This window comes from Balaenoptera acutorostrata, chromosome 13, assembly GCF_949987535.1.
Source record: "Balaenoptera acutorostrata chromosome 13, mBalAcu1.1, whole genome shotgun sequence".
Taxonomy (NCBI): domain Eukaryota; kingdom Metazoa; phylum Chordata; class Mammalia; order Artiodactyla; family Balaenopteridae; genus Balaenoptera; species Balaenoptera acutorostrata.
In genome coordinates this window covers 15,721,058-15,733,148 of record NC_080076.1, presented here as the reverse complement: position 1 = coordinate 15,733,148, position 12,091 = coordinate 15,721,058, and positions in this window count along the sequence as shown.

Sequence of the window (12,091 nt, the reverse complement as noted above, 5' to 3'; positions counted from 1 at the left end):
TGAGCCCTTGCCGCACTGCGCCCCCCATTCCCTGCTGGAGGGCTGTAAAAGGAAGCCAGATAAGACAGAAGATGTAAATAAGATCCAGAGTTCCATGCCATGATACCCTTAAGGAGAACCACGAAAATCACAACTTAAACGAGCAAGAGACAGTCAACAAATGCCAACACCAAGATGAGGGAGATACCAGAATTTCCTAACAAAAATTGCAAAGCAACTATTATATTGAATAAAAGTGCTTCGAAAAGCAATTACCAACACACTTGAAACAAGGGAAAAAATACTCTCAGCAAAGAAATAGGGAACATAAAGAACCAAATGGATCATTTGAAAAGTGAAAAATATAACAACTGAAATTTTAAAAACACATTGGATGGGCTCAAGAGTAGAATGGAGAGGACGAAAGAATTAGTGAACATGAAAGACAGAAGGATATATCCAATCTGAACAACAGAGAGAAAACATACTGAGAAAAAATTAATGAACAGAGCTTCAGGGACTTGATGGACTCTAAGAAAACATTTAACATTCATGTCATTGGAAATACAGAAAGTGGGGAAAAAGAAGATTCGGCCGAAAGATATTCAAAGAAATAACGTCTGAAAACTTCCTCAGTTCGGTTCTGTAAACTCTTTTCTTTTCCCTTATATGACAAATAACTGATTTAACTAGATTATTCTAATTTCATATGTTTCTTTTGAAGTTAACCTCACCCTGTCTCAGACATAACATTTTCATGGTGTTCTTTCTCCTGCCTAACCCTCATTGATTCAAGATGAGCTATGCTTATGGAATAGATGCAAATAAGAAAGTAATGCTTATGGAATACATGCAAATAAGAAAGTAGAAGTCTACTGATAGACAATAATGTATTATAGAAACTTAAATGGATTTGGAAGTACAAGAAAAAAACCTAAAACAAACAGAAAAACCAAGGCAGAAGTAATGATGTAGAAATAGCATACCCATGGCTCGGAAAAACAAATTGAAAATTTAGAATTGCAATAAAACAAATATGAGATTGTTATTTCTACAATATCAAATAAACGTCTTTACATATTTTTCACACTTCTGACCAGCTGATTGGATGTTATATATAGTAACTCACTGAAAAAACTTGTTAAGGAGAAAATAATAAGCACAAATCAACAACAATAATAATAAGTATTTATTGAGCTTTCCTATTACCAGGTACTCTTTTAAGTACTTTTATTTACCTAGTCCTTGCAACAATGCTATGACATACTATATCCTATTTTATGGATGAATAAGATGAGGCAGAGAAAGCTTAGGAATCCCTGCCATGATTACAAAGCTAGTAAGTGCCAGAGCTAGTAACCCAGGCAGTCTCACTCCAGAGACTGCAAATATAACAGTAAGATATAACACATCTTGAAAGAATCAAGGGATATGGAACACCAAAGAGCATTTTTAAGAACTCTTCTCACTAGTAAAGATACAAAAAAGTTTTTAAAAAATGTATCTGCTTTAAAGAATAACTAAAATATTATCATGTGTTCATACCCAAGTAACTGAGAAACACATTACTGGATCTAGTAGCCTAGAAATATCAGCTATAAAACTGTAAAGTGTCAAAGAGGTAAACAAAGGCTTTCTTACTTTTGCCCCTCAAACTCTTACTCTTGAAAGCAGGTATATTGCTATTCATTTCTTCAGGTCAAACATGCCATGAATATAGATAACAAAGAGACTAATACTGCATGTAGCAGCTCCTAGGATAATTGATGATCATTTCCAAAGTGACTAGGGAAATTAACAGAGGAACTCTTTTCATAAAAGGCATTATTATAAAGTTCATCTTATATGACAGTTGCAACATTCTGTTATATGAAGAAACATTATATGCAAATTTACTCTTGAGACTTTTAGTATTCAGGGATGCTGCCTGTTGAAGAGATAGAGCACCATTATAATTTATTACCCTATAGAGATGTTCTCAACATTATATGACAGAGTTTGTCTTCAAGAAAATGGTCTGTATCCAACCACAGAAGAATTTAGGATTTTTATGTGTTCAAAACCCTCCATGAAACTTATTTTTTTCCTCTCTAGTTCATACTAAAGTGTGCATGACTAATAGAATTCAAATGTGTTAATTCTCTCAGATGTATCTTCCCTTTTGCTAGACCAATTTTGAAAGAAAAAAACACCTCTAGTTAAAATAATGAATATACCAATGTGAAGTGTAAGACACCAACCAGCAGATAAAAGAGAAATTGGGGGAATATCTCCAGGAGCCCTCAAATCACAATTTCAGAGCATTCATGATTTTCTGTGTAAGGTCGATATACATAGCAGATACTTGAGCTAGAGGAGTATTTTCCAAGAAAGATGAGGCAAGAATTAGAGTAAATCCTCAGAAAAAAAAAAAGAGCTATATTAAAATTTACTGAATTAGAAAAGAAGACAGAATAATTTTTGAGTTCTTTGTTTTAATTTGGTTATTGACACATCTTGTGAGTATGCAAATCATTGTTTTCTTCATGCGTTATCTGAGAAATAAAATAATGGTGGTAATGTCGACTTAGGAACAGTGGATAATACGGATAAGTCATCCACTTGTTCAGCAAAGACTTATTGGACAGTTTCCTATGCTAAGAAGCTCATGAGCTGTATATATGTATGTATATACAACTGAATCTCTTTGCTGTATACCTGAAACTAACATAACATTGTAAATAACTATACTCCAATAAAATTTAAAAAATCAAACAAATCACCCTTAAAATAAAAGGCAAATTTAAGATAAAAAAAAAAGAGAAAACAATAAAAAAGAAGCAGCTCATGACCAAGACGAGTAAAGCTAAGTAATTTTTTAAAATAGAAACTTTAACAATGTGATAATCTCTATGGAGAAAAAGATGAGTATGAGGTGCAATGGGAATACAAATAAAAGAGAGATGAATTCTGCTGAGTTGCAGATTCAGAGAAAACAATAATGAAGATATGACATCTGATGTGTGTTCTACAATGTCTGCTGATTAGACAAATTATGGAGAATAGTTTTTCTGACAGATAGAATAACGTGCGGAAGGGCATAAAGGCGTTAAAATCCTTGAAGTATTTTTAGAATCATAAATGACAATGTAGTGTGATGGAAACACAGGGAGTATCCGAGTCAGGGCAAAAGGTTGGAGATGAGAATAGAAATATAGGTTGTAGGCACTCATTCAATGAAGAGGCCAGGGTTCTCTGATGAGCAATTCGTTCTTGATTCTGCAGTTGTTGGAAAGATCATTCATGACAGTACAAAACAGATAGAAAACCACAGTCTGCAGGTCCAATCTGGCCCACCACCTGTTTCTCTGCAACCTGTGAGCTAAGAATAGTTTATATGACTTTAAAGGGATTTTAAAAATGGAAAGAAGAAGAATATTTTGTCACATGAAATTTAACTTCAATGCCTGTAATGGAAGGCTTAGTGGAACACAGGCATGCCCATTTGTTCACACATTGTCTATTTCTGCTCTCATGGTACAATGGCAGGGTTGAGTAGTTATGACAGAGACTATAGGGCCACAAAGCCTAAGGTGTTTACCATCTGGTCCCATATAAAAGATGATGTGAGGCAGAGAAGAAACTGAAATCAGGAAAAACGTTGTAAGAAAGCTATTGCGATGTTCATGGGAATTGGAGCCTGTACCAGGGCAAGTGGCAGGGTGGGCTGGAGGAAGCACGCACTTGAGAAACTTCTAAGTACCACAGTCATCACGACTTCTTGATGGATTGGTCAAAAAATGAGCGAAAGAGCTGAATCAATGATGACAAAGGATGCCTAGATAGATATTGCATGGACCACAAATGTATAGATAACAATGACATATCCAAACTAAAGACAGCAAGAAGAAGGGCTGATTAAGGAAAAGAAAAGGAAGAAAATGAATTTAATTCTGTATATATTAAATATGGAGTATTTATGGAGGCATCTTTCTTTACCTTTTATTCTTTGCATATCAGGTGAATCAGGAATTGTTAACCAAATTTGTCTATTCTTATTTGTCTGTCTCTCAGTTATAAAATCTTGTTACCGGCAGGCTGGGCTCTGCCAGACCTATACAGTGTCTCAGCCAAGATACCCAGGGCTTGTCCATTTATAAAGGATTTCTTTCCTACCTGGAGTCTGTCTACGCCCTAAATCGAGGTGGCCAGATGCACAGAAGGCCAGAGCTTCCACGCTGAGCTCCCTCCCCTGTAGGCTGGCTTCAAGTAACTGGTTTTCAGTCCCTGCTCCATGAAGCTGAAGGGGGTCTGGCTATGAATGAACATTATGGGTGTGGATTCTGACCAAACCCAACTTTGCACCATATTCATAACAGGTGCTTCCTCTGGGTTGTGCCACACCTGGGGTTCTGCATTTCCCTGGAACCCCAATTTTTCTGCCAAATGACATAAAACACCAAGATGCTCTATATAATTATTACCTCAATTGCCAACTTTAAATCTACATTGAAAGAGGACTGTTTATTCAATTTCAGCATTTTTTTTCCTGTTTTGCTCAATTACTCATTACTGAATGAGTACTTTCCCACTGATTATCATAGGTAACTAACTACATTTCAGCTTTAATTTGACTATATAACTCAGGAATCCAAGAAAACTTTCTGACCCCAGCCTCGTCTCCCTGCGCTAGGTTAAAAGCCCCACCTCTGTGCTCTCATAGTTCACTCTGTACACAAGCAGAAGGGTTCTTCACCCTTAAAGTATTTCTCTATACCTGTCTCTCCCACTAGACTGTGCACAGCTTTAGGCCAAAGATGAACCCTTTTCTGTCCTCAACACCCAACAGGTCCTGACAAGTAGACACTTTCCTTTTCTTTCCCTTTAATTAATAAAAACAACCATCATAACTAACGTTCTCTTAGGGCTGACTATGGATTCAGCTCTGTGCTAAGCATTTTGCATGCATCCACTCATTCAGTTCTGAACAAGAACCTTATGATATAGGTATATTCATTCATTATTTTCATTTTATATATGGGGAAACTGGTGTTCCAATGCTTGCATCCTGAAGCAACATGCCAGAATGCCTCTCTTGTTATTGCCATTCTAATTAAGAAATGGATGGATGGACAGAAGGATGGACAAACAGGTCTACCTGGGAACATAATCACTGAAACATATATTATAGAATATATGGAAAGTTATAGAATATGGATGAAATATACAGTAATGAAAACATGTTTACTCTTTTCAATGCACTTAGAGTAGAGAACATGAAATGGACACAAATAATCATAATACAAGTTAGAAAGTGATAAAATAAATTAGAAAGTGATAAATATAAAATGTTAATGTTAGAGTGAAGCTTCTTCCAACAAGGACGATTAGGAAAGGCTTGATGAACACCACGTATTGCTTATTCACTCAATTATTCATCAACAAACATGTACCCAGTGCATGGTATCAGCTGAGTATATGCTGGAGATAAAATCTAGCAAATTTTTCTGAACCCTTGATTATTAAAAAAACAAGACAAAATTACTTTTTCTAAATGGCTAAAAAGCAACTTATTTCTTGTGACTTCTCAGGTCAGAAAAGGCCATTTCCTCTTTGCTCTCAGGAACCACTCTAGCAAGCACTTGTAGTTTTGCAACCATGAGTCCCCTTTTTCTGCGGTTTTAAGGCAGCCCTAAACACTGGTAAAATAATCCAAAGCTTCAGATCGATATGCTAACTATTCTGTAAAGTTTCTCTTCAGTGCATCAATTAGTGGGGATACAGATGGCAGCAGATTTCTGAGCGATTATGTCAACTGGTTTTTTTCTTGTTGGTTTATTTGTTTATCAATGTGCCTGAAAAAGGATGAATGGGGATTGGGCTTGGGCTTCAAGAACCAAGGACAGGATTGATGGGGATTCCCAACAGGAAAAGAAAAGTGGGTCACAGAGACGCAAAAGCAATAGAAGATGGACGTGAAGAGATTGCAGTGAACACCCTGTGACAGGCACAGCGAGTGACCTCTGGGAACACGTTATCTGACACCCAATTTAAATATTCCTTTTCTGCAGTGTTACGGTCACTAACATTTGCTCAGTCTCTACGGCCCCTTGTTGGATAACTGGTGGTGCTGGGCCAGTGTTTAGGGGAAACTTACACAGCGACCTGGAGCGGCAGACCAGAGAACAAGCAGCGACCTGGACCAAAGGCGCTTCCCCTGGATGCTCTGGGTAACAGAGATGAGGCTGGACCTCACGGTCTTGCTGGGGGCGGGGATAAGGGGGGAGTCTTGCTTTTATATTTGCACATTAAAGGAAAGGATGGCTCCAATGAACTGGAAAACTGGGGACACTTCAGTTCCCATAAATGAATATGGTATATTCTCTGCTCTCAAAGGACTCACAGTTTGGGGTTTTGATGAATGAGTAGAATTCAAACTTGTTCTAGGCAGGCAGGAAATTATGAGCAAAGGCAAGAAGGTGGAACATCCCCAAGCATGTAGTGTTTTTTCCTTTTAATTGGAAGAAGAAAAGGGTTTTCTCTGTTCCACAAATCTTACTTCAAATGTACTTTTGCAACCTAATCTGTTTATAAGCTGGGGACTTCCTGAATAGGTTAGAAAAAAAAAAGTGCACTAAGTCTTCACAGATGCATGGCCAGAAAGAGGTATTTCTACTTGAGAAATGAAAGCATGAACAATTATTTTCAGTTCCTAATTTGCAATCAGTAATGAGCTAGCATGTTTTAACCCCATAAAAATCCATCATTATCAAGCACCATTTATAGAATGTTTTACTACAAATATCCTGTTTGACTCATTTGATTGCAGCAAATCTTGTCTTTTTATTAATCTGCAAAATTTTAAAGACTCTTCTAATGCTAACATTTGCCTAAAAGGAATGAAAACATAAGTATGATAACTTATATTTGCACAAATATTACTTTTAACAATTTTTCAAGCATTTGTATAGATATGGTTCTTATAATGTTCAAAGGTCTCCCTCCTTATATTCTCTCAGAATCTTTACAAGATACATTGGGCAAGAGACATCTCCATTTTTCAAAAGAGGAAACTAAGTAACAGAGATTAAAAGATTGGCTCAAGACTACAAAACCACTTATTGTTTTTTATCTCCCAACTCCTAATCCAGAGCTCTTGCTAGTATCTCAATATGCCTCTCTTGTATCTATAATAATCCCCAGGTTTATAGGGTCCCCTGCATAAAAGATCCCTAATAACTAATCAGATCACTCATATTATGAGTTGAACTAATTATACTTTTTAAGAAATCAAGCCTGTCTTTGATAGTGTTCACCTGTCACTTCAAGCAATGTAATAATTCTGGGAGATAAGCAGAGATTGGGGACAGACATACAATCTGAAAGAATTAATCTGTTGGCATCTAACAAATATTTTTTTATATTCCAAACTCAGTAGTGTTTGACCTGCTTTATTAGTTACACATAGAAGAAGAAACCACACATTTAAAAACATTGCCTTTAGCCAAAGCAAGAATGTTAGCCACAAGTTTTTCAGTTATATTGTATCACAGGTGAAATCAGTATCTCCAGAGGCTGATAATAAGGAAGGGAAAATGTAAACTGAAATTGATTTAACAAAGGAAATGAATGTAATTATGATGATATGATAAACCCCAAATTGGGAAGAAACTTGTCAGATAAATTTCTCATCAGCACACCAGTTTCATGCTCTAAGCAACATGACCTACATCAATTGGGGCCATTGTTCCACAGCAAAGGAATACTACTATATTTTTTAAAAAGAGGAAATTGTGTCAGATATAGGAAGTAAGTGGATCTAAAAGAAAAAGTCGTAGTTGCAGAGGCCACATGTAAATACACAGAGAATATTGCATATTTAGAAATAGTCATTTTTTAATTGAGAATATTCTCTACTAGGAAGTGATGCTCTTGAGAAAGAGAATTAAGTTTAACACATGCTTTTGCTAAATGCAAGAGTCTGTTTGACAGGCACACAAGAATACCAGTCTCCAACGCAGAGGATGAGATAAGAAGTAAAATACAGTAAACTTTCTCATTTACAGACTTCTCAGCCCTCACAGGCAGGGGCCGTGTCCACCCAATTCTGTATCACAATGTCTTACCTGAGTTTGTCATTTAGTAGACACCTGGTAAATAATTTTGAGTGCATGCATAAAGTGTTCTGGTGGACTGAATTTCCTGACTCGTTAAGATTTATATTACAAACCCTATGTGGATTGCCAGTTTTCAAGGAATTAGGCTCCGCTGAAATGGCTTTTAGCCCCTAAGCATTTCTTCACCATTTTCTTTTATCATCTGAAATGCTCATAAAAATCTTCAGAATCACTCAGTGCCTCAAGGCTGCTTTTAGGGACAGCATGATTGTACAGTGCTGAAAATTTTTTTTTAATGTTTGGGCTATCTATGAATTAATAAGTTCTTTGGCTAGATCATTAAGTTATCTACAAGTTATAGGTTCTCTATAAGCCGGCTTAGATTTGAATAAATTGTTGGCTAAAGCATCATTTCTGAGCAAGGAGTGTTTATATTTGATATCTGAGTTTACTCACTTTCTTCTCAGTAACTTGACTCTCTTGATTTCATTTCCTTACATAAGAAGAAACTACCAGGAGTGGTTTATTCACTTAATGGCTATATTCTTGCTGAGCCCACTTTACGTGCCAGAGGTACAGCAGTGAACAAAAATACCCCCTGACTTCACTGGGTTTACTTTCTACTTTAAAAAGATAAACAGTAAATAAGTAAATTGTTAAAATATGTAGTTTGCCAGAGAGTGACAGAGGCTATAAGGAAAGTAAAGTGAAGTAGGAGGATAGGATGTGTATGATGGAAGGGGTTGCAATTTTAAATAAGACAGTTAGAGGAGGCTTTGCTGAGGTACTGTGTGATCTCAGACCCTAAGGAGGTGAGGCAGCTGACCATGCAAACAGCTGAGAGGAAGAATGTTCCAGGAAGATGGATCAGAGAATGCAGAGGCTCTAAGTTACAATGCCTGGTGTGTGTTTAAGAAACAGGAAGCAGGCAGCAAAGCCGGATAGAGAGGGTGAGAAGGAAAATGGTTGTGGAAATAGGCTTAGGGGATGAAGTCACAGAGGCAATAGTTGTGCAGTCTGTGCAGTCCTGATAGGCCGTGGTGTGGACTTTGGCTTTTACTCTATGCAAGGTCTGTAGCCATCAGAGTGTGGAGCAGGGTAGTGATTTGATCTGACTTCTGTTAGAAGAATTGCTCATGATATTGTGTTGAGAACACGCAGTGGAGATAAGAAGGGAAGCAGCAATAACCCAGGCAAGAGATGATTAACCAGTTGGGATTAACCAAGGGAGTCAGGAATATGGAGGTCAAACTATCAGCACTGTTGTTGGTTAAAACCCAGCTGGAGATAGTGAGGACAACAGTGAGTTTCCTTGTACCGAATCCCATGTCTACCCATCCAATCACAGGGAACACTGGTCAACCACAGTGTTCTAAACTAAGCCTGCAGGGTAGGCAAGGGCAGACCAAAACACATGCTCTCCTCTAGCAGACAGATGGTAAGGGGAAGGCAGAAAAGGGCTAAGCCAGATTCCTTGTCCCAATGATATAATTTACTCCTTTTCCCCTGGAGAGGAGTACATGAGGTGTTGAGAAAAGCCAGCAAGGTGCTGTGGCAATGACCCCTCCACTTGGAATCAAGAGAAGGGAAGAATGTACTCCTCCCCACCCCACCTGGCTTTTGGTTCACTTAATGCATTGAGTTTAACCATTAAACCTACGATTAAGCAACAATATGGGTCATCTTACTGGACGAGAAGGTCAGGAGCCTATCAGAGCAGTGCCGTTCCCACCTGCATGAGGCTACGCTCCCCAGACCAACCCCTGCTCCACTGCTGACCACTGGTCAGAGGGTAGGTTTTACTCCCTCAATGCTCTGAAGTATCTATCAATTAAATCAGTTCAGGAGGTTCCTTCCCAAGTCTGTTCTATTTATTTTCCTAAATTATATTTATAGCCACACTGCCCAATACTCATTAGAATTACTGCAATGAGATAAAATGCTAATATAAAGATATCTCATATAATAAAAGATAGCAAACTCAAGATGTTCCAAATTTGGCTATGAAGCCCATTCTATCAAATTCCCATGGAAAAAATAAGATCTGAAGATTAAATCTGTTTGCAGGTTAAAGTCCAAAGATATATAAATCCCCAAAATATAATGCCTGAGCTTAGGGCTTCCCTGGTGGCACAGTGGTTGAGAATCTGCCTGCTAATGCAGGGGGCACGGGTTCGAGCCCTGGTCTAGGAAGATCCCACATGCCGCGGAGCGGCTGGGCCCGCGAGCCACAATTACTGAGCCTGCGCGTCTGGAGCCTGTGCTCCGCAGCAAGAGAGGCCGCGATAGTGAGAGGCCCGCGCACCGCGATGAAGAGTGGCCCCCGCTTGCCGCAACTGGAGAAAGCCCTCGCACAGAAACGAAGACCCAACATAGCAATCAATCAATCAATAAATCTTTAAAAAAAAATTTTAGAAATTTAAAGCCTGATCTTAAATTATCTTGCCTTTGTGAATTAAAAATCTAAAGAAATGAGTATCTTCCTCAATTTCTTACCCTGTTCAGTCTCAACAGAGGGGATTTTTGCAGCCCATATGTATGGGGAGGGGGGCGGTTCTATGAGCAGTTATGTCCTAAATTGTCCCTCCATGAAATGGGTTTCTTCAGGTCTTAGTGGTACTAGTTCAATATTAAGTCTCTCATAAACCTCATTTTTAAGGAGTTCAAAGTGTCAGTAGTCCACTTAAGACTACCACAGCTTGATCCCCCCCCCCCCTTAAAATTCCAGGCAAATCCAGTTCCTGGAAGCCTGTACTTAATGTTGCCAAAGGCCACAACAAACATTCAGTGGTAGCAGAGGGAAGGTGAAGGGACAGAGTCAGTGTTCTTGGTTTCCAACGTTCCAGGATGCCAATCAGTTTATGTTAATTGTAAAGGGTCCACAACAGAAGTAAAAATACACAAATGGGATGACATCAAACTACAAAGCTCTGCATAGCAAAGGAAACAGTCAACAGAATGAAAAGGCAACCTACGGAATGAAACAAAATGTTTACAAACTGTGTATCTGGTAAAAGATTATTATCCAAAATATATAAGGAACTCCTAAACTCAATAGCCAAAAAAATTTAAAAATGGACAAAGGACTTGAATAGACATTTCTCCAAAGCAGACATACAAATCGCCAACAGGTAAGTGAAAGGATGCTCAACATCACTAATTATCAGGGAAACACAAAACTGCAATGAGATATTATCTCACACTTGTTAGGATGGTCATTATCAAAAAAAAAAAAAAAAACCCAAAGATAATAAACGTTGTCAGGATATGGAGAAACTGGAGAACTTTTACACTGTTAGTGAGAATGTAAAATATACATCTACTATGGAAACAGTACAGAGGTTCCTCAAAAAATTAAAAATAGAACTACCATATAATCCAGCAATCCCATTTCTGGGTATTTATTCATATGCATTACCCCATATCCATTTCTGGGCATTTATCTAAGGAATTGAAATCAGGATCTCAAAGAGATAATCTGCACTCCCATGTTCACTGTAACATTATTCACAATAGCCAAAATATGGAAACAACCTAAGTGTCCATTGATAGACGAATGGATAGAGAAAATGTGGTAAATACGTATATGGAATATGATCCAGCTTTCAAAACGAAGGGAATTCTGACATATGTAACACCATGGATGAACCTGGAGAGCATTATGCTAAGTGAAATAAGCCAGCCACAGAACAAATACTGCATGATTCCACTTATATGAAGTATCTAAAATAATCAAACTCATAGAAGCAAAGAATAGAATGGTAGTTGCCAGGGGCTGGGGCGGGGGGAGGAAATGCAGAGTTGTTCAATGGGTGTGCAGTTTCAGTTATGCTAGATGAATAATTTCTAGAGATCTGCTGTACAATACAGTACCTATAGCCAACAATACTGCACTGTGCACTTAAGAATGTATTAGGATGGTAGATGTCATGTTAAGTGTTATTACAGCACACACACACACACGAAACATGGCACAAGGATACTTTTGGAGGTGATAGAAATGTTTATCACCTTGA